This window comes from Crocuta crocuta, unplaced genomic scaffold (assembly GCF_008692635.1).
Source record: "Crocuta crocuta isolate KB4526 unplaced genomic scaffold, BGI_CrCroc_1.0 scaffold290, whole genome shotgun sequence".
Taxonomy (NCBI): domain Eukaryota; kingdom Metazoa; phylum Chordata; class Mammalia; order Carnivora; family Hyaenidae; genus Crocuta; species Crocuta crocuta.
In genome coordinates, this window is record NW_027527429.1 from 2,114,149 (window position 1) to 2,137,348 (window position 23,200).

The 23,200-nt window shown below is 59.0% G+C and overlaps 1 protein-coding gene across 1 annotated transcript in view; it reads right to left on the bottom strand.

The window, feature by feature from the left end:
• Window positions 1-3,745: 3,745 nt before the first annotated feature.
• The window catches only part of TWIST2 (twist family bHLH transcription factor 2), a 51,122-nt gene continuing 31,667 nt past the window's right edge, over window positions 3,746-23,200 (bottom strand). Inside the window, exon 2 of the mRNA XM_077758667.1 lies at window positions 3,746-4,431. The gene's annotated coding sequence lies outside the window, so the exon portion shown is untranslated. The remainder of the gene's footprint in view (window positions 4,432-23,200) is intronic.

The following is a 23,200-nucleotide window of genomic DNA, read 5'->3' on the forward strand; positions in this document are numbered from 1 at the left end:
CCCCCCCCCCCCCCTCCATCCTTGCTGCCTCTCCTGGAGCAGGGGGTCCGAGACCAAGGTGTGCGTGGGGTTGTCCCTTCTCAGGCCATGACGGGGAACCGGCCCCGGCCTTGGTTTACTGATGACCGTCTCCTCCCTGCGTCTTCCTGTGGTCTTCCCTCCGTGTCAGCGTCCTAATCCCATCTTCTCACAGGGACGCCTGTCCTATGGGATTGAGCTCACCCTGACGGCTTTCACGTGATTACCTCTGCAAAGGCCCAGGTCCAAGTAGAGTCACCTTCTGAAATACTGGGGGCAAGGACTCCCATATAGGATTATGGGGGACATAATTCAACCCGTGACAAATCTGATTGGCTTTTACAGGGCACTTAGTCCACCTCTGTGGTTTATAGGAGAAACTGAGGCAGAGAGAGAGAAAGTGACCACCACCACCAGCTCTCATCCTGGATGCTCGCTGGGGGCCGTGTTGGGCGTCCTTCGTGTGTGACCCCCCAAGCCCACCCTGAAGGCCAGTGGGTTCGCTCCTGTGATGCAGATATTTGGGGCACCAGCAGCTGGAAGAGTTGGGGACCAGAAACCCAGCTGTTTCACTGTCATGAATGTTCACATTTCCATCGTTATGGGAATCTTTGTTTCTCTGGTCCTTTTTAAAAAATGTTCACACACTTGTTTTGAGAGAATGAGAAAGAGCAAGCATGGAGGGGCAGAGAGAGAGAAGATCCCAAGCAGGCTCTGAGATGTCAGCACAGAGGCTGGCGCAGGGTTTGAACTCACGAACTGTGAGATCACGACCTGAGCCGAGATCAAGAGTCAGACGCTGAACCGACTGAGCCACCCGAGCGCCCCTCTTTGTTCCTGAACATCACTGACCACTTGCTTGTCTCCTTTAATGGGATGATGGCTCCGTGGGCCCCAGCCTGGCTTGTGCTTTTCATCTGCACCCCAGAGTCACAAGGTAGGTGTCTGTCATGGCTTCTGTGCGTGGCTCCAGCCTAGCACCTGCACACTGGCTCCAGGATTTACCTGTGATGTGAGAGTTACGTGTTCATAAAGAAACCACTTAATGCCAAAAGAATCCAGATGGCCAGTGGAGGTCCACGAAGTCTGTGGCAGGAAGCTGTCTCCCAAATCCATGGCAAGAATCTTGACGCTTCTCCGTCCACAGCCACGTTCAGTGTTCTTGGCAATGACGGCCACTGCTGCCCCGAACCCAGTCCCCCTTCCTCATCCCTCCGTCCCGGGCCGTGTCTCCCCACTGCCCCGTCCCTGACGCTCCACCATGAAGTCCAGGCACTGACATCGCCCAGGACTTGTGCTCCAGAAAGTTCTAGGTCCCAGACAAGGAAAAACAGAGAAGCTCCCTTGCTCTTCTCAGCTTGGGCGGCGGTTCATGGAGTCAGGACAACCTGAGGTCCTCAAGACTCCAAGTCGGGCCTTCCCATCACCCTTGGGCTGGGAAGGAGGGGGCCGGGCAGTGTATCTGATTCTCCTGGGCCACAGGCCAAGGTAGAGGGCGTGTCAACAAAAGGAGTATTTAAGCCTATGGGCCCAGGGCACACGGTCAATGAATAAAACATGAGTGCAGTCAACACTGGAATACAAGTTCTTGGCCGCACTCCTCCTCAATATTACTGGTGGACGTTTCTAGTCAGTAGGGGAGGAGTTAACCCAACAGATTCTATTCCCTGCACGAGGCCAGAGGCAGTTGCCGGAGGAGCTCCCCAAACCCGCAGCCCGCTCGTTGTTAACCCAGACCTGGAAATGGAATGGTGTGCTCGGGGCCTTTTCTGGGACGTGTGTTCCCTCGTCTCCGGGGAAGGGGTAATCCTGGCCTCGTCAGCCCCAGAGGCCCCGACCGACACGGCTGTGCCTTCCGGGAAATGCTTCCAAAGACTCAAGTGTTACTACCTTTGTCCGTCTGTGCATAGAAGCTCTGGGGACTGTGCTTGGGGTGTCTATTGGGAAACGTCTGATCGGGCTGAGGAAGGAAGACGCACACAGGCGGGGGCTGTGACGCACGTTAACGCGCAGAGGACAGGGCTAAACCCGCAGGGATGACCGTTCTCTTCGCTGGGGCCCAACCCGCAGCCACAGAGGCCCCTCCAAGTGTGTCCGGTGGTGAACAGGGTCCGGGCACAGTGGGTGTCCCGGGTCCCAGGCTACGACCTCGGTGCCTTCCTGGGGTGCCCTGCCTGAGGCCCTGAGCTCTGTCTCTGACTCTCCCGTGTTCTCTGTCTCCCCTCATCCCACGCACCCGGCTGTGGTCACGCCCGGCCACACCCCTGTCCCACAGCGGAGGCCGAGGCCCCGGGCGGCCACTCTGCCGCGGGCCAGGCACGGGCACCGGCTCTGGGAGGAGGAAGCATGGATATTGCAGCTTGGAAGTTGAGAAGGAAGCGCTCTGTGGCCACCCCATCCGCACATTTGATGAGATGGCATTTGCCACTGTTTGCCTTTTGAATCCCTTCAAGGAGAGGCGCCTGAGTATCTAACCAGCCTCTGCCGGACCCGGCAACGAGGGACAGTTCTGGACTCTCACTGCCGGGGCCCCAGCTGCCCAGCTCTGTCTTCCGGAAACCTCTACAAGGTTTGTAGGTGTGTGTGTGTGTGTGTGTGTGTCTGTGTGTACACTCACACGTGCATGTGTGTATGTACATGTGGGCAGTGCTGGGGCTCACGCTGCAGGGACCGGGGCCCCCAGACAGGTACACGGGACCCCCCCGGGTGGTGCCAGCCCTGTGGAAGCTGAGGCTGCCTTGAGGTCACTGTAAGGTCTGGCGGGTGGTCCGAGCGTCTGCCCTTCCGGCGCCCTGGGCAGCGGTAGAAATGGAGACAGAGGCTGACAGGCCGCCACAGCCCTGCCGTGAGAGTCCTGTCCGGGAGCTGGGTGGGCTCTGTGCCCGCAGACAGCTCTGCCCGGCACACCGGGTATCAGTGTCCCGCCCCCCCACCAGACACGCCACTGGTAGTGGGGTGCGGACCTGGTGACGAGCGGCCGCCCAGCTGCCAGGCCTTAGCCTGGGGCTACACACGCCCCCCCGGTGCCCCCGGATTCGGTGAAAGGCACAAAAGGCCAGCATGTGGGGTCCGAGGCTCCTTGCCCTCCTGGCACGGGGTCTCCCTGGACCCGACCCCAACCAGACTCGCCTTCTCAGCTGCAGACTGCGGTCCTTCTGGGCTCCGAGCTCACCTGCACGTACAGGTGCTCCTTCCTCACCGCCCCTCCCCCCCCCGCTGTGTGCACCAGGCTCTGGGGGGCCGGACACCCGCACATGGAGCCCAGGGCAGTCTGGGCCCTTCTGAGAACGCGAGGGAGTGGCCTGGGTGCGGGGAAGGCCGCGGGGAAGGCTCTGCAGAGCCTGCGGGGCCTCGGCCGTGGACAGCGGGATGGGGCTCAGGATGCGCCCAGTCTCCGTGGCACGGGCAGGCGGTGGCCTAGAGGGTGGTGCTGTCCGCCGCGGCGGGGGCTTCGGGGAGGCCCCAGCTGAGAAGCCTGACGCACCAGGGGGCCGAGGCCGCCTCCCCCGCCTTCCCAGGCCTGGGCCCGTGGCCCTCCGCACCACGTCAGGGACGGCGGCTTCTAGAACGCTGCATGACTACCCGTGGCACGCGCGGCCTCACACCCTTTCTCGTTCCTTCTAAGGCGAAGCACTGGTCCTTCCTGCGACCCGCTGCACCTTTCTCAGGCTGATTCCTTGCTGCGAAGTACAGAAGAGAAGAGGGAAGACCGGGCTGCACGGACGCCTTTATTGTTCCTGGGAGGGGCAGGTACACAGCCACACTGCAGTCACCGAGCTTGTTAAAAATATCTCAATAAATAAAACAAATAAGCAACATATACACTGAAACAGAAAATATTTTAAAAAATGGTTAGCTGAACAAATCACGAGAGAGTGAGTGAGAGCGAGAGAGAGAGAGGGGGGTGAGGAGGGTCTGGGCTTGGACCAGTCATGCAGAGGCTGGGGGAGGGGCATGCGAGGTTCTTTTGCTGAGAGCCTTGGTCCAGTTTAAACAGAGTTGTACAGGAATGCATTTCTGTTTTATTAAAAAAATATACATTAAAAAGGCACTTAGAGGGAAATACAAATCCAAACTTTAAATCCTCGTAAATATGGTCCTGAATCTAGGGATTTTCAGAAAGAACAAATCCCCCCTCCCCGCCAAAAAGAAAACAAACAAAAAAAGAAAAACAAAAAAAAAACCCAGAAGGAAAATCCGAGCAGTGGCAAGGACGACAACGCCCGTGTCACCAGCAGGGACCGTCTTGGGGGAGGAGGTGTGCGGTCCGGGCTCTTCCGCGCTGCCGCTGCTGTCCCCGTGTCCGGGCGCCGTGCCGGGAGCAGGGCGGGTCCCTTGAGGTTGTACCGGCTCCAGAAGTGACAGGCGGGGAGGCGCCCCGGTTCCGCGTGCGCCTCAGCCCCGCAGGACAGCCTGGAAGACAAGGGAGAGGGAGCGTGAGCCCTCACTGCACGCAGGTGTGGTTGTGTGTGTATGTATGTAGCATGTGGTTGTGTACACGTGATGTATGTGGTGTGTGTGGTTGTGTGTGTGGTTGTGTGTATGTATGTAGCGTGTGGTTGTGTATATGTGGTGTCTGTGGTTACATGTATGTGATGTGTGTGTGGTTGCGTGTGATTGTGTGTTGTGTGTGCAGTCCTCAGCCATCTCATCACACAGCGATCCTGGCGCCCTCCACTGTGATCAGGGTACACAACCTGCACAACCGTCCCATCTCCCAGGACCCGCGAGCACATATGAGGGCCCGCGAGTGTGTGAGGGCCCGAGAGCACGTGTGTCGGTGAAACCAGGGCTGTCGCAGAGCTTCCTGTGAGTCCACCCAGGGGCCCCCAGAGCGCCTCCTCCCAGCCCCCGCCCACCCGTGGGACCGGCCGGTGAGGTGCCCACCCGGAGCCCAGCCCATGGACAAGGGCCACGCTCTCCCAGAGACACCGTGGCCTTCCTGTGAGGAAGCTGTGCTCGCCAGGGGGTCTGCTGCCTGGGCGGGGGGGGGCGGGGGTTAGGATGGAGAGGGGGTGAGAAGNNTTGCTGCCGTGTGTGCCCAGGACGCCCGCTACAGAGGAGGTGCTTCCTGGAGAGAAGCCCAGGGCAGGGCGTGATCTCCACACCATAGAGAGACGTGGCCGCCGTGAGCCCAAGGTCACAAGCACGGCAGTGGGAAGGCCGGGAGGCCGGGGGCCCCTACAGCTGGGCACGGGTGTCTGGTCAAGGACCCGTACGCCTGCTGGAAAGGTGCTGCAGGGGCCGAGGGGAGGACGACGCCCCCCAGGGGGCAGCTGTGGCCAGCGTGTCGCCGGCTGCTCTGGGGCCGAGGGCTGCCGGCCGGTAGCCTCGTCCCGCGGGACCCCCGTCCCACAGACCACTGGGCCAGCGTGCAGCCAATCCCAAATTGATGGCATCCTTCCCTGGAGCCCCTGGACTTTGCTAGGGATTCTGTGGACTGGCCGGTGGGCACTGGATCTGGGTGCCCTGCGACCTTCGGTGCCCACCCCCGGGCCCGGGCGCGCAGCACGCACTTCCTCATCTGGAGAACAAACACGGGAATAGCCAGGTCAACTTCATAACCAAAGGAGACAAGTGCGTTTACCAGAGTCATCTACGTGCTGGGGCCGCCGGGGCCCTGGGGGTGAACGGACACGAGGCCGGCCTTTACCCTGATGCCCTGCGGCCGGGGGTGGGCTGGGGGGCGCCGGACGGGCTCTGCGGCCGCAGGCCCAAGTGCCGAGACAGAAGGGTGAGGCCGGCAGGGGCTAGGGGTGGGGAGGAGTCGGCAATGGCCTTACCAGGGAGAAGGCTGCGGGAAGGGTCACCATGAGCACCTTCCCTCCAGGACAAGAGGTCAAGGACAGGGACCCCAGGTCCCGGGACCATGATGAGTAACGATACAAAACAGAAGGATTTTTTTTTTAATTTTTTAAATATTTTTATTTATTTCTAGGAGAGAGAGAGACAGCGTGAGCAGGGGAGGGTCAGAGAGAGAGGGAGACACAGACTGAAACAGGCTCCAGGCTCTGAGCTGGCAGTCAGCACAGAGCCCGACGCGGGGCTCGAACCCACGAACCGCGAGATCATGACCTAAGCGAAAGTCGGACGCCCAACCGACTAAGCCACCCAGGCGCCCCAGAAGGATTTTTGATCCAGCGATGGTGACATCTTCTGTAGTGCGTGTGTGTGTGTGCACATGAGTGTGAGTGTCCCTCAAACCACCGGGCAGTGGGTGGCAGGAAGCTTCCTCCTCTGCCTGCACCCGCAACTCCCTCCCCCCAGATCCCCAGAGAACTCTAGAAAGTCCTGCTGGGCCAAGACAAAGGTCTGAGAAAGTTAAGACACATTTTCCCCTGAAAGAAATTCATGAGTGTGAAAATACACACACACACACACACACACACACACTTTTCTTTCGAGCCCAGAGCACTCCAAATATGTACGCCTTTCTAAGTGGTCCCGGGCAGAAAGTCAAAGGCTGCTCTCTCTTGGAGAATGTGGTTGTAATTAGATAATTAATGAGGGGGGCAGCTAGAGAAAGCTAAATGGAACCCTTCCTCAGAGGGAGGAAATAATTACAACAGTTTTTGATATATGAGCTGCACCAACCCTCCAAGGGGAAATACAGTATCGTCCATGAGAAGCCAAAAATGGCAGAGGCCGTCCCCCAGTAGTGGTGCGTTTCAGGGCTGCTCCGTGCACCCGCGGGGCCCCGGGCTCGGGCAGAAATGAGCAGTTTCATTAGTCTTCTTGACCCAGAGCCTGTGGGCCTGGCTCCCTTGATGTCACCCTGACCCCAGCCACGTCTGCTGACATGAGCAGCGTTCTCGGCAACAAATGTAAAACATCTGGGGCCCAGGACTGCCTCCCGCGTGGAACAGCCACCTGAAACCGTAGGCGTGTGCCCTGTCTGTCGTTTGTTCTCAGCATCTGTCTGCCTTGCAGGAGGGTGGGTGACGGGCAGAGCAGCGGCTGCGCTGAGAGCGTGCCTGTACTGCCCTCTGCCATGCCAGACCCTTGGGCACAAATATGCAGTAAAGGGTCTTAATTGACCCTTGTTTCCAGGACCTAATCCAGGGAGTGAAACACCAACACAAATTCTCCAGACAGTGAGGCAAGGGGCTTAAGGGGGGAGATTTTATTATAAGGCCTTCCATCCATCTGTCCATCCATCCATCCATCCATCCATCCATGTACCCACCACCCATCCATCCATCCGTCCATCCATCCATCCATCCATCCATCCATCCACCCATGTACCCAACATCCATCCATCCATCCATCCATCCATCCATCCATGTACCCACCATCCATCCATCCATCTGTCCATCCATCCACCTACCATCCACATATCTACCCACCCACCCTTCCTTCCTTCCACCCAGCTATACATCTATCCATCCACCCATTCCCATCTACCCACCCACCCAACTATTCATCCACCCACTCACCCACACATCTATCCATCACCCATCCATCCAACCACCCATCTCCANCATCCATCATCCATCCATTTATCCATCTTCCTAACGTGTACTGAGCTTCTATCATGTCTCAGAAATGCTATCAGTTATTTAAAAAGCCCAGAAATGAAACAGAGAAATCTAACAGGGGAGAAGAAACGTGTTTGTAAACACCTAGAACACACGGTAGACACTGGCAACCTTTTAAAAGTTAGTCCAAATCAGACTCTGCAGCCAGAAACGGAAGGGACAAAGTGCCTTGAACTTTGCGGGACCGCCCAGAACAGGCAGGATGGGGAGTAAGGGGGGAGGGAAATGGGTACAGATGTGTGATCCCTAATCAGCACAGTGTGCACGCGCGTGCACACACACCACCCCCCTGAGATTTTGCCAGTGGAGACTGCGAAGGGGGGTAGAATGTGAGGCTCAGGAGGCCAGGAACTGCCCACAGAAACCCAGGAGCACGGCCACGGGGCAGAGCGCGGAGCAGATGCCCAGGGCCTCACCGCGGCCCTCACCGCCCTCTTTGGCGTGGCATGTGGAGGCATCTGCCTCCACCAGACCCTGGCGTTGCCCAGCTCCCACCAAGGAGCCACCACCGGCCAGTCCACGCTTGCTGCCACCTGTTGTTTCTCTCCTCCCCGGTCACCATGCCCCAAACAAAGTCCCCCAGCTCCTGGGCTCCCAGAACACCGACACCGGGGGACTGCGCCCTGTGCAGGTGAACGGTGACGAGCCCAGAGGTGGAGCTGACGTCTGCCACCTGCCTGGACGGTCCTGCCCATCCCACACGGGCCAGTCCCCCGGCTCGGGCACTCGTGGCGCACTGCTCTCCAGCTGGGGCCCCCGTGCCCTCGCCAAGCCTGGGCACAGCCTCCTGGCCGTTTGAACATGGCTGCAGGGCTTGGCTGCAGACACAGAACCCGCTTACCGACACCACTCAGACGTGCCATAAATACGAGTGGAAAGCACATGGGGCCTCACGTCGGGCGATGGTGGGCCACGGCGGGGAGGTCAGCTGCCAAGCGCCTCACGAGTGGCCCAGAGCACGTGGATCAAACTTTCCGAACGGTGGAGTTTACCATTTGGGGAGAAGCCACGGGCAGTCTGCGTGGATAGAATAAGGGTGCTCTGCTTCCAAAGGAGCACCCGGGAACCAGGGAAGGGCTCTTGGAAACCACAAAGCGCGGAAGTGGAGTATTTCTCAAGTAATGGGAACAAACTAGCCAAACAGGCCCGATAAAAAATGATCAATAAACCGGACACCAACTCGTGCTCCAGCATCTGAGCAAAAGACCAGGAACGTGGAAGGAGGGAAGAGAGGCGGCCACAGGAGACACGCAGGAAGACGTCCCCTGCTCAAGAAAGATCGGCAGCCCCAGATTAAAGGGATGCAGAGTTCTGGGAAGAAACACTGACAACATGGGTAAGCGAGCCACATCACAAGGAACGTTCTGGACCCTAAGAGAACAGAAAGCCTCCTACAGGCTTCCAGACAGAAAAAGGAACAAAAAAGCACCAGATGAGGGTGGATTCCTGTGTGTGCAGATGCGTTCCGCCGACGGCCAGTCCCGCGAGGCCCCATGTTCCTCGGGAAAGGGGTCCATGGGCCACGTCAGGGAGCGGAAGGAACATGCCGAGGCAGAAATGACCTCAGAAAATGCGCCCCAGGTGCCACGTCGGGGGAAACGCCCCTTGAACAGGTCTTCCACCCGGAGGAAGAGGAAGATCGTGAGGGCTGCTGCCTCTGCAAGGATGACAGCAAACAGCGTCACGGTCGTCCCGCTGCGAAGCGAACAGGCAAACGCGAACACTGGTGGGAAAGCCCCAGCACCCGAGGTGAAGCGGGGGGCACGTCTGTGGGTCCCCAGCGAGCCCGAGCTCCCGCCCGCCCAGGGCCGCGGCACCGCACGCCAGACACCCCGTCCATTCGTCACCACCACGCCCTCCGATATACTACTCGGCTCACCAAACCCACTGCAGAGGCCGGAAATCTGAACGCATCAACATTTGTAAGACAAGCTGACCAGGTCACCAAAGACCCGTATCTGCCCTACAGGGAACCCGGGGCCAGGTTATCTTACCGGAGCATTAAACAGAACCTTCTGTGACCAGGTCCTTCCTGTCTATTATTTACGCCGTTCCAGAATTTAAAGATGAGAAAACACTTCAATTTGACTTATGTTTGTTGTTGATAGATTTTTCTGAAGATTATTTTTTTAGAGCCGTTTTAGGTGCAGGGCAGAATTGGNCCCACGAAATGCCATCGAGACACAAGTCTGAGTCCTGTCCAGACGGCGTCGGAACCGAAGGCCGGGTCATAGACTCTGAGTAGGATGTCAGCAAAGCCAAGTCACGTTACATGTTTAAAGAATCCCTTCCTTCCAACCAAGCAGGCTTTAGTCCATGAGCGCTGGCCACTTAACGTGGGGAAGCGCAGCACAGGACGGGGCTGCGGACGAGTGGCTCAGGAGGGGCCGAGACCTGTGGTCAAACGGCCACGAGCATTCCGGAAGCTCCTGGTAAGACAAGAGCCAAGGACGCAGGCCTTGAGCTGAATCCCAGTGCTGCCACCCACGGGCACTGCAGCCTTAGGAGAGCGGCTTCGCCTCCCTGGGCCTCAGCCCCTCCCCCCAAGGGCCATACTAGGACCTGCCGCCTCGGTGCTATAGGGTCCAAGGGGCCGTAGCAGACAAAAGGCCTAGAGCCTTGCCTGGCTTGTGCCCAACTCTCCTGTCACCTCAAGGGGGCAGGATGCTTTTTCTTCCCCAGCTGGGTCTCCACAGTCTAAACCAACACCTCGCACGTAGTAAATGCTCAGTAAACCCCCGTCAAAAGAGGCCTACAGTGAAAAGATGGAACAGACCCCAGTGCAGGGCTTGTGCAGGAGTGAAGTGTCGGGGGGGCCCCCTTCTAGAATGGCTCTCACGCCTTCTATGTTCCTGCCACTCAGAAGGCGGGTGCCGGCCGGCGGCATCTGCGTCAGTCCAGAGCTCATGAGATGCGCAGGTGCCGCCCTGAGCCATGGAGTCAGCCTCTGCACTGGCAAGTGCCCAGCCCGCCCCCCAGAGCCGCCTCACCCCAGCGCCTATCTCTGTGACTTGTCCAGAGACAGAGAAATAAGAGGAGGTGCTTTCAGAGGAGAGAGGCTGCAACCCCTCCAGGTGTCATCTGCAGGCAAGGGGCTCACCTGGCTGATCAGAAAGGCGGAGACCCGGCCGCCCTTGCTGGGTGCTGGGTGGGGTGAGGGCAGCGCGTGGGGGCCCCCGGTGGGGCGAAGGGGGGCATGCTCGCCGCCAGGCCCCCTCCCCTGGCTACCACCCTCTGCGCACCTGTCCTGAAGCCCCGAGGGGCAGAAGGTTAGAGAAGCCTCGATGGCAAACAGAACATACCAGGGAAGAGCTCACATCTAAATGAGAAGCTCAGACTCTGTGCCCTATGACGGGGGTTCTACGGGGCGTCAGAGGGCACGGGGCACCCGTGGGTACGATGGTGGAGGCGGGAGAGGACGGATAAAGGCAAACTGCCGTCGCCGAGGCAAACCAAGTCAAGAAGCCGTCCGATTTGCAAGGGTTTCGCCAGCCTCCTCCGGCTGCCGGGGCCCCAGCCACCCCGCTCTCCCAGCCACGTCCCCGAGGCGCCCCTGCCCTGTACGTGGTGTTCTGCGTCTCGTCCCCGGGTCAGGCAGTGGCTCGGACAGGCAGGACGCTCTGGTCCCTCTCTGCCGGTCCCGGGGCCCTTTTTTTAAGAGTCAAACGGAGGCCACGGCCAAAGGGTTCCCATAGGCCACGGCGCTCTGCCAAGCAGGCCAGAGTCCAGATCCAGGAGCTTCTGTGCTGGACAGGGCCTGGCCCATTCCCCTGTGGAGGGTCCGCTTTCCCAAGAATGGGTGGGGCGTGTGGGGTGTCCCCTGGCACCCACAGGCTCCCAGGACGCCGGCGGGCTGCCGGGCCTCTGCTGCTGGCCTCTGCTGCCAGGCAGGGGAGTGGCTGAGGGCAGGGAGTGGCTGAGGGCAGGGAGTGGCTGAGGCACTGCACTCGCACGGCCTGGCGGGACCTCCGGGTTCCTGGGACCAGAGGCTCCGGTGCGTCCAGGATGCAGAGAGACGGCGGGAAGGGAGGCCGCGCAGGTGGCGAGTTCCTGGCCTCTCTCTGCTTCCACGGCAGGCCCACGCTTCCAGCAGCCGCTTGTGTGGGGCACCTGCGCTCAGGGCCTGGGGCCTGGGGGATGGGGGTGGAGGGGGGTGGGTGAGAAGCCACAGTCCCCTCTCTGAGCTCCGGGGCCCGGGAGCCTGAGCCCCAGCCTGCCTTGTGCCTGAGAAAGAGGAACTGTGTCTGCAGTGACTGTATTTATGATGCGGGGGAGGGGGGGGCTCATCTTCCAGGGCTCCCCTCCGCCCGCGCTCCCCTCCGCCCGCGCTCCCCTCGTCCACGTTCACCACCGTCCACGCTCCCCTCGTCCACGGCTCCCCAGTGGCCCACGGCCGAACTGTCGGCCTTGCTCCTTCAGGGGAGCGAGAGTCTCTGCCAACTGGGAAGCAGCACTGTCTCTCCGTCTGTGTCTCTCCCGTCAGGGCCTGGCGTCGGGGGTGCAGGCTGCCCGTGTCTGGAGCGGCCGCCTGCCGGCCTGAGAGCCACGTGGAGGAAAGGCAGGCAGGGCTCCACCCANAGCCACGTGGGGGAAAGGCAGGCTGGCCTCCACCCACAGCCGTCTCCCTGGGAGGCGCCTTCCCGGCTCTGGGCCTCGGAGGGACGCGGCCGGCTTCCCTGGCCAGCTCTCGGGCCCGCGGGGGCTGCCCTGCTCCCCGTGTCCTCCGTGAGTCAGGGGACACGGAGAGGGTGGCCCCACGCCCAGAGGCAGCGAGGGACAGCGGGCCTGAGTCAGCAGGTGGCAGGAGGGTGCGGCCTCCTCCCAGGACGCGGGGCTCCGAACCCAGGAACTGCCTCCACCGGCAAAGCCGATTTCTCCAGATGTCACCAATTCAGCTTTCAGAGAAAGCCCGGGAGCCAAAGGAGGCGGCGTAGAAAACCAGCCTGCAGGGCCCGAGTTCAGGCCGGCGGCGCAGGAAGTGCCTGTGGGGACGACCCATCCAGCGACGTCACTTCAGAGACCAGGAGACGGAGGGGACGGACGCGGGTCAGCGAAGCCCCGAGCCCCGAGGCAGAAGTCCCCACACGACGGACCCGCTCCCTACAGCCCGTCACGTGGTCCAGACCCACGGACCCCGGCTTAGTAAATGTCTGCGCACTTGACAAATGACTGTCTGAGGACACAACCCACCCCGTGACGGTGGCAGCGGCTCAAGAGGAAATTAACGGAAGGTCCGCGGAAGTCAGGCGCTCTGCTGGCCGCCTGTAATGCCGAGGACGGCTTCGTCCCGGTCCCACGCCAGTTCTGGGGACAGACAACGGAACACGTCATCCTAACAAGCATATAACAAACGTTCTAACAAAGGCACGATGAAAGTATGTGGGATCTACAACCATTTTGCTACAAATGTAAATGGTTCGAGCAAAATATAGCAAGATCCCAGGTATAAAAAGGTGCATAATAAAGGCACACAGAAGCAATAAGTAAACGTCCGGTCGGGTGGGAGGTCTGGGGAGCTCTTCACAGATTTGGGGCTTGGAGCTGGGGTTCCGAGGATCTCTGGCCCGGGGGCCGAGAAGGGTGAAGGGGGCTTGTGTGCGCGCTGCAGGAAGGCGGGAGGGAAGGGGGTTGGGGGTGATGTGAGCCGTGACCCTGGGGAGAGGCTGGGGTGGGCAGGGCCCCAAGGGGAACGGGGACCAGTGAGAAGAGCAGGGGCACCGGCAGGACCGGGCCGCCTTCGCAGGGTCACTGTGGGGCGGGGCTCGAGGACCGCCAGGAGGGGGGCCTCCAGCGGCAGGGTCTTGGGCGAGGCACGTGACCCAGGAGCTAAGGGGGGAAGAGGAGGGAGGTGCTTTGTGGGGAAACAGCTAGAGCTCAGCAGGTGGCATTGAGCTGGAGGTGTTTGGGGGACACGCTGGAGGAGGGGTTCACTCAGCAGGGTGCCCGGCTCGGGCCCCGGAAGGGGCTTCACATGCACTCTGGGCGGGGCCCCCGTCACCCGGTCTTTGAAGGGAGGAGGGACGGGCTAATTGCCTTTGTCTGGATTCAAACCCAAACCCGGGCTTGTTCTCCAGCTCTGTGCTTCCTGTGAGCGACAGACCAGGATGCAGGAGAGGCCGCGGCAGGTGAGTCCCCAAGAGGCCACGTGCGGCGCCCCCTGCTGGAGGGAGGAGAACCGGTCCCCACCAGCACCTGGCAGGCGGGGTCACCGAGCCCAGCAGAGCGCCCACCAGTGCTGCGGGCCGGGGGCAGGGAGGGCTCCCGAGGGGGCTCTCGCCGACCTCCGAGGCAGCGCCGGGACCAGGGATGGTGGCCCCGGGCCGCAAACTGGGCTGGCCGCACAGCGGAGGAGCCAAGGCCTGGGAACTGAAGCCAGAGCCCCAGGGTGTGCGAGCCGCCTTGCTTTGGTGCGAATGAACATCTCAGAGACTATTTCCCCCAACAGTGAAAACGGGAGACACAACCATTTCCAGCAGGGAATCGGCTTTGGCGATGCCTCTCGCTAGCGAGGGCCACCAGCATTCGCTTCCCAAAGTCAGTCTCGGAAAAAGGCATTTTTAAAACACAAAACTGTTTACAGGAATAGCTACTCCTGAATCTATTTTCTTGGACACCCTTTTTAAAGTATTTTTTCTTTAATTTTTGAAATTTATTCTTGAGCGTGTGAGAGAGAGACAGAACATGAGCAGGGGAGGGGCACAGAGAGAGGCAGACAGAATCTGAAGCAGCTCCAGGCTCTGAGCTGTCAGCACAGAGCCCGACGTGAGGCTCTAACCCACTAACCATGAGATCGTGATCTGAGCTGAAGTCAGATGCTTAACCGACTGAGCAACCTAGGCGCCCCTGAACACTTTTTTTTTTTTTTTTGATGACCCAGAGAAAATATGCTACTTTAGAAATAGCAGGCGTATATTCACGCACACTCAGAAGAATGCTGAGTCCTCACCATGTAATGGGAAGAGCCTTCCTCTGCCCCGGTCCTCGGCCCGCCCATCTCTGGGCTCCCTGGTGCCAGCAGGCGCGGCGGCTCAGCAGCACCCGGGGCCTGGTGTGGAGCACGCACTTCCAGGCCCTTGGACATCCCGGTTGTCAGCAGCACGGACGTGGCCTTAGCTCACCCACCCCTTCAGCAACAGGGACAAAGCCTTTTGCTTCCCAAGCTCTGGGCTCCGTCACTTGCAGCCCGCTTCACACCCTCAAGCCTCAGCACCACGCGGATGAAACTGACCTCTGGAAACACATATTTAGAAACCAACCAGCACATGCTCTGTCCAGTTCGTCTACAGATGCAGACCCGGGCGGCACGGGCCACAGCGCCGCAGGAGGGCCGGCCATCCCAGAGGCTCACCGGAGCCAAGGCGCCGGCTTTCAAGGGAGGGGCTGCGTGGCTGCCCCCGGCCGGTTCCACGGACACAACGAGAGGAAACAACATGCGGGTTAACAGCCAGCAAGAGCCGGGACTGGATAAACCGCCAACTTAATGGACACACGGAAGAAGAAAGGGTAAACGGCCCGCAAACAGACCTCAGCGCCCCATCCCAGCTGCGCGGCCTCTCTCACCCGCGTCCCAGATGTTCCCTGTGCTGGGCTACTAGTTGAGACAGACACCTTGCGAGTGCTCAGGCGTCCTAACGACAGACTGGAGAGGGACAGAGGCAGCAGAGACCCAAGAACGGCAGGGTTTATTGGACCCGCCGTCCCACCTCGAAAATGTGCAGGCCCTTGACCTCCCAGGCCCCAGTGACAGTACCCTGGGCCAGCAGAGTGTGACCCCTGACCTCTGAACTTCCACTCTTTCTTATCTCGGGGCCTCCGTGTGCCTTTCACGACCTCGCCTCCTTGCAGGGTGAAGGGGTCACTCTCCCGTCCCCACCTGTCTCCCCCTGTGGCCCACCCCGCAGCAGCCCTCACACACCTGGGAGCCCGCAGCCATGGGGACAGCAGACAGAGAGACAGAGTCAAGGCTGGGACCCAGGCTGGCGCCGCCAAGAGGGTACAGCCCCGGCGTGAACGCTGCAAGCCCCAAGGGAGGTCCGGGAAGACGCTCGCGTCGGCACCCCTGCCCGGCCAGGGCCCCGGGGACGCTCAGCTTGGCCACAGGGTGAGCCGGGCCAGCCCTGCCGACAGGGTCATGGGAACCGGCTGATCTTGCAGCACTTGGCGTTGGCGTCGCCTCTGGAAAGCATGTCAGGTGTTTTCTCCCAAAAATGACATCCAGCGGACGCTTTCAGGCAGAGTTGTGATTCCCAACGTTTCGTTTTGGAGACTCACACTTCTAACTTCGGGGTCCTCCTGTCCACGAGCTTCCTTCCCCGGGGTGGGCGCCAGCCCACAGAGACGCGGTGCTGTCCCCTTCCTTGGTGCATGTCATGGGGTCAGAAACCGAGTCACATGACAGCGGACGACCGAAGGGCTCCAATCGGAAGGGCAGGTCCCGGCCCAACAGACGCTACTGCCTTGGCTTTGGCCTTGATACCACAGCGTAAAGAACCCTGCCCTCGTCACAGTGGCTCCCTGCGCTCAAGGTCAGGGTCAAGGGTTACAGGATCATGTCGTTTATTGCTCAATTGTTTAAACACTCAATATTCCTGGACTGAATTCTGCATTTATAAGTTATAACATACTCAAATAAACCTATGGGGTTTTTTTCAAAATATTTTCAAATGAGAAAAATATGAGAAGTGACTGTGCGTGCACGCACATTTCTGAAAAAGAAAATTGGAGTGCCCGGGGGGCTCAGTCGGTCGAGCATCTGACTTAGCTCAGGTCATGATCTCATGGTTTGTGAGTCTGTGAGTTGGAGCCCCGCGTCGGGCTCTGTGCTGACAGCTCAGAGCCTGGAGCTGCTTCCGATTCTGTGTCTCCCTCTCTCCCTGCCCCTCCCCTACTGGCACTCTCTCTCTCTCTCTCTCTCTCTCTCTCAAAAATAAATAAAAACATTTAGAGACTAGTTGAAACAAAGCCTGAGGGAGACACCCTTTCCTTGCTGGTGCAGCACACAGGAGGGGTCCCCTCAGTTTGACAGGCTTCCTGACCCTTGCCTCCCAACCCCTACCCCGCGGGGACTGTGCGTCTGAAAATAAACAGAAGCATTCCCGCGATGCCTGATGAGGGCGCCCTGACTTTAGCCTGGCTCTCTGGGGCTCCTGCCCTTGTGCACGGGCTGTGGCCCAGACCAGATGTCGTCACATCCCGCAGAGACCGCGGCCAGCGCCTGGGGGTGCGCAGCCTGGCATGTCTCCCTCCCGGGACTTCTCTACAAAGTGGGCCGGGTCCCCCTGGGCCGCAGGGGAGGGGCCACCGGGCACGTGGCAGGTGTCACGATGCATTAAGAGATCTGCACGGAGCACACTCGGGGGCCGGCAGTCACCTGTGCGGGGGACGGAGTCCCTCTCCGTGTCCCGTGCACTGACTTCGTCTGGGTTTGGGGTGTCTGTACGTGCAGGTTAGGTAAATCAGGCAGCCTGGTTTATGGTATAAATACAGAGAATTTTACTTGAAATGCTAGAAAATATCTATGATGCACGGGGGGCTTGGGCTCAGGAAACACAGGGACGGACAGGCAGAGCTGCCGGCAGGGACTCAGTGCCTTTGATGTTTACATACATTCGGAGTTTGTGCAACTGGAGTCCTTCTGTAATAGGTGTGCGTGTGTGTCACACTGTCACATACCATATGCACGTGTACATATGCTGCACACATGTCGCGTATGCATACGCCACCTGTGAACACATGCGCACCCCGAACGGTCTTCTCTTTGTACCAACTCTGCTCCAGTCGATACTGATGTCCCCATGTCGGGGCAGAGACCAGACACTCGCGCTCTTCGAACGGGGCCATCGCAAGGAGCTGGTGCTCTGAGGCTGTGGAATGACCGTCCTGCCGGACCCCGCTGGCCCTGCAGCACCTCCACCCTCCGCTGAACCCAGGAGGGCACCGGAATCCCTCTTCTTAGGAGAACATTTTTCTCTTTAAAAAACTTTTTAAAATGTCTGTTTATTTTTGAGAGAGAGAGAGAGACAGAGCAGGAGCGGAGGAGGGGCAGAGAGAGAGGGAGACAGAATCTGGGCATCCAGGCTCTGAGCTGTCAGCACAGAGCCCGACGCGGGGCTCGAACCCACGAACCCTGAGATCATGACCTGAGCTGAAGTCAGACGCTAATCGACTGAGCCACCCAGGCGCCCCAATTGAAAGAACATTTTTCATCACTCATGGGTCAAAGAACACTTCCAGTGTCTTCCCTTCTGGAACCGTCATCAGGCTGAGCAGTCACCGGGGGGCTCACGGGGGCACACATGTCACGCTTACTGGATGTTCCCAGCTACCCCTGTGCATTGTTTCATCAATGGCAACAATAGTCCTGACATTGGAAGCCAGAAGCGACCGTTTCTATTTGAAAGACAGCAGAGCGAAGATCCACAGATGGAAAACAGCACCTGGTAATTTTTCTGAGAGCCGAGTAGCTGAGGAGTTGAGATACCTGCTTGGGTATTTTTCAGCTAAACCCAGGCTTGCTGCTTACATGCGAACCCCCTTTCCTTAGCTGCACATCTTTCATGCACTTGACTACCATGTGAATGTCAGCTTAACATCCCATAATCACGTCCTTTGCCAAGAAAGACCCTGTCGACATAGAGAGCAGTGTCAATGGCAGTGTTCGTAAGGGAATTACTTTCAATCCTAAACCCAGAAATCCACTTTCCCTTCTAGCTGCTCCTTAAGGAAGCTTTGACAATACATAGATGGGATGCGGATGTTCTGGGTAGTCTTGAAGAATTCAGGTTGAATCCACTTTAAAATAAGACACAGGAAGAAAAGTCAGGAGACAGAAGAAGTTTCCAACAAAAGCTGAAACGGACACAAAGCCTTAAAAATAAGCCAGTACCCTTGAGCCGAAGATAGGAAGTCAAATAACGCTCAGGGGCCGTGCAAAACGATGAAACATTTTCAACATTGACTATAAGTTATTTCAGGGAAGTCTGGTATAGCGAGACCCACATTTAGTAAACAAATAAATGAAGCCATGGTTACACCCTTTGTAAAGTTTTATGATTTGCAAAAAGCTTCAGTGAAAAGTGCCTTTAGAAACTGGGCTTTTCTAGAAATGAATGGGAAATGATTCACTTTAGGTAACTTTTCTGAGCGAACATCCATTTTACGGAGCACAGTACAGCGCACCCGTCGAAGGCCCCGTGGCCCATGAGTTCATGGTCTCCCCTCCTTTCTCAGGGTGTTTCCATCAGGGCAAGGGAGGCTTCGCTGCAACAACGCACAGACCCCACATCCCACTGGGTAACACGACGGTCATTTACGTCTCAGCTTGTCCAGGTCGGCAGGGGCTCCTCGCCACACAGCCACCCAGGACCTGAGTGGCCGTCTCCACCATTCTGTAGATGTTGCCCTTGGGGCAGCAGCAGAGAGTCTGGGGGGCCGTACACCGGTTCTTCCACACTTCGGCCTGGAAATGCTATTGCCACTTGCTCCCAAAGCTCACTGGTTGGAACTAGTCACATGGCCTTGCCCGGCCGCCGGGGTCCTGAGGAGCATGAGGGAGACAGTCAACATCTGGGGATTCCACCGAGCCTGCCTCAAAGGCCAAAGCAAGGTTTTTTAATACAGGCTTGTCCAGAACACAAAATAATTTCCCTCGAGAAACTGTCTGATAATTTAATTTCACTCATCTCTACCAAATGTTGGGATCAGACTCCCGAAAATTTGCAGGTAGCAGAAACGATGGCTGTGGATGTGAGGCAGGGAGCGGGTGCAGGCAGCAAGATACTAAACCAACCAGTGAAAGAACTTAACATTCAAAAAATGCTCATTAAAATGGACAGAGAGGCACAACACTGAGATGAATACGGTGACGTGATTCGGCCAGAGGTTGGTGCCGGTGGGGTCCTAGTCTCCAGCTTGCATCCCTGTTTGGTTGGTGAGATGCGGGGCACTGAGGGAGGTGGGTTATTACTGGAAAGTGCCCCCCTCACTCGCCTCCCCCTCCTCCAAGTGACGGGCCACCCGGTTCTCAGGACCCCAGTATGGTGTCCTTAGAATGAAAGTTGCCCTGGGACCCGGGGCCCTGGGAGGCCCTCCATGCTGCCATGACGGCACCAGACTTCTGGGGAGGCTCCTGCGCTGCCGTCGGAAGAAAGCTCCAAGGTGCCTGAGTGGACCGGCCTTTCACGGAGTCCCTCTTGGTATCTGTGCCTGGGTTCGCTGTGCATCGTTCAAGCACATTCTTGGATGTTGTGAACATGTTTACTCCAAGTTCCATCTTCCAGGGCCGCTGGGACACGTCTCCCCCTCTTTCCCGGCTCTCTCCCTCGGAAACTGCACTCCCACCATGATAGGAAGGCGTGGCAATGGGAGGTCACTGGGAAACTCCCTCGTGGAGAAGCTTCTCTTGCTGCTGGGAATCTGGGCTGAAGACAGAGCTCCCGCTGACCCAACACACAACGCCCCCCACCCAAGGTCACAGGCCTCCCTGCCTTCCCTCTGGACCCGCTCGTCCCATTCAGCTCATAAGCGACATAGAGTCACACACCAAGATGGCGGCCAAGCGCACTGCACACATGCAACATCTTTGCAGCTCCAGGAAGCATTCTAGAGGATTGCTTTCCCAAATGTTGAGCGAGGTGAACTCCAGGCTGGGTGAGGGGGTTGCCATGTACATCGGTCTCACCTCTGCTGCACCCGCAGCCCTACAGCACCCTCTGGGGAGAAATCTGAGTTCCCGCACACCTTGTACTGTGGACTAAAGAAGCAGAAATGGAAATGTTTCCATGAACCAAAAGGATGTGGATAGAAACCACTTTCCCTCTGGTATAGCCTAGCTTGGGCTTCAGGTATTAATTGTTGAGTCAAAGACAATGGACACTAGGCAAAGCTGTGACCTCGGACATTTCCAAGGGCTCAGGGGCTAATGTTTCACTAGCAGCTGGGGACTCAGACCCCAGAAGAGGGTCCTGGCAGGCGTAAAACATGGGCGCCTCGCTGTTGGTCTTTAGAACAAAGTCCACTACACATTTTATGTCTTAGTGGGAAACTCATTAGCGACACGATTGCGAGCTAAGATTACCAGCATACTCGCAGAATGTAAAAACCACCTTGGCCGCCTTTCCAAAATGATCCTAACATATTCCAATAGCCCCTTCGTCCCCCCTGGGCAGCACAGAGCAGTTATGAGGAGGTTCTGCAGGGCCCCTGGAGATCTCGAGGGGCAATTCTCGCCCTTGCTCCCTGTTCTCAGACAGAGCCTCACCTGCTCTGTCTCCCCCAACCCCCAGGTCCCCGGGCAGGGAAGGTGCCCGGACCTCGGCATGCTCTGCCAGGCCTCGGGCCAGCGCAGCAGACGGGACACCAGACAGCCGTGGGGGGCAGAATCACAACCAGATCCTCTCCCTTGGTCACCAGGCTCACAACAAACCCACACGAAGCCAGGTTTTCATTTCCCACCTCATTTCAGGGACCAAATAAAACTGGCGGAACGAGGGCCTCAGCCGGGTGCCGTGTGGGCCCGGGAGGGAGGAGGTCGGGAAGAGCGGGGGACCTGAGATGGCCCGACAGCCGCAGGGGACCCTGAGAGGAGGCGGCGGGCCCACGGTGTCCGAGCCTCCGTGCTGTCTGCACTGCCTGGGGGGGGGGGGGGGGNGCTGGACGGGCCCCCACCTGCTTGCTCCCAGCTTCTCGGGCAAATACTCCTTCAGGCGTCCCCTCCACCGCCATGTTTCCTCCCACGGAGAAAAGGCCCCGACGATGAAACCCGGGCCTCCGTCTGCCTCCTCATCCACCCCAGGGGAGCTGGAGTGGCCAATCACTGATTTGGGAAGAGAAAACAGAGTGCGTTCAGCTCAGGCTCCGGAACCTTCCGTCCGGAGCTGGAGCTGGCTGCGGGGCGCAGGTGGTCCCCGTGCACCCTTCCAGCAGGCTCCCCAGCCGGCGGGCTGAGAGGGGAGGCCCACCTTGGTCCGTCTCCACCGGCACCAGGCGAGACGGCCTTTATCTGTGAGAAAGGTGATACTGCACGGGCCGTGTCTCACATCTCTGCACCGGGGGAGGGGGAAGGCACTGCTCATCCCGCCCTTGCCCTGCCCGGGGGGCATTGCGAGGTCACCACACCCCTCCAGCCTGGTAACAATCCAGCCTGAGGCCCAGGACGCTCTCCTGGGGCTGACACTGGGGTCCCCATGGTGTGGCCCACAGGGAGTGGGGTCCACCCCCCACCAGCTGGGTTTGAGGACCCCAGGTGTAAACTTGCTGCTTCATGAGGCTGCTTCACAAGGAAGCTTCCATCAGGCCAGGCTGAGCCCACCTGTCTCCCCTCTGCCACCTGCTGTCTGAGTGACATTGGTCACATCTCATCTCCAAGCTGGTCCTCTCTTCTCGCAGGTAGAAGTGGGGGTGGCGGGCTGCTCAGGTGTCCTCATGGTCCCTGGGGGCCTTGTGAGGTTTTAGAAACTCGAGGAGACTGGAGAGTTCGCTTACATGTTCCATCGGGGCACAGCAGGCATCTGATACACGTGTTCCGGAAAGCGGGGTGAAGGCGTGCAATCCATTGTTGGCCCACATGCTTAGCGCCCAGGGTCCTCACGGCCCTTCTTGGGGAGGGGGGCCTGGTGTCAGCCGAAGGATTTCTGAAGGGGAGACGAGGCTGGTCCCGTTAATGCTGGGGGGGAGGGGCTGAGACCAGACCCACAGCTCTTGCCCCCAGCTTCAGGGACCGGCTCTTCCCTGCCACGTGATACGGAAGTGGGCGGGCTCCCCAGCAGGGAAAGCCTCAGTGACGCACTCGATGTGAAAACACAGCCATTTCAGGTTTGTGGTCCCCGGGGCCACCTCCCTCTCCACAAGGCAGAGCCGGCACATCCTCTGCTGCCCTTTGTGAAAGCCCCGGAAGCTGGGGTCCACCTTCCTCAACTCCCTCCATGAGCTCGCGGCTCCTCGCTGGCCAGGCTTCTAGAAAACTCTGCCACTCACACACAGTGTTCTCCCTGCTCTGTTTTCAAATTCCCATTCCCTCTCTCCTGTTGGGAGGAAAGGGCCATGTGGGCGAGGAGGCCGGGCCGTCCGGCCTCCGTCACTTCCCCTGGCTGTCTCCTGCCCCTCCTCCTCCCCGGGCTCCCCCCTTATTCGCCCTGTTTAATGTCAAGTGCACCCGCCCTGCTCCTCAGGACCAGCAGCTGCAGCAGCGAGCACAAGTGGATTTCAAATCAGCAGAGTTTTCCCAGGGAGCAGTGTGGTGAAGGCATTGTCTACACTTGCACGGGGCCCTGCTGGCCCGGCTCCTGCCCTGGGGACAGCGAGGACAGCGCGCCAGCAGAGGCGGCTCCGGGGGCAGGAAACGTCCTCTGCCCCGTCCTCCCCATCAGGCGGGGTCTAATGACCGCCATGGTGCCCCTCTGAGGTCCTCCAAGTGCAACAGGCAGAACATGGAGGTCCCAAGTCCCTCCTGGGCCGCGCTGACCACGGGCTGCCCTGCCCGGCCCTGTCTGAACACCCTCGGGCTCATGGTCTCAGGATGGGGAGACGCGTGCGCTGGGGGCAGCTCTGTCTGGTGGACATCCGCTCAAGCCTCCTCCAGCTCTGCCCCCGGGGCCACAGTGGACGAGCCACCCACGCCCTGGGCCAGCCACACACCAGGGCAAGAG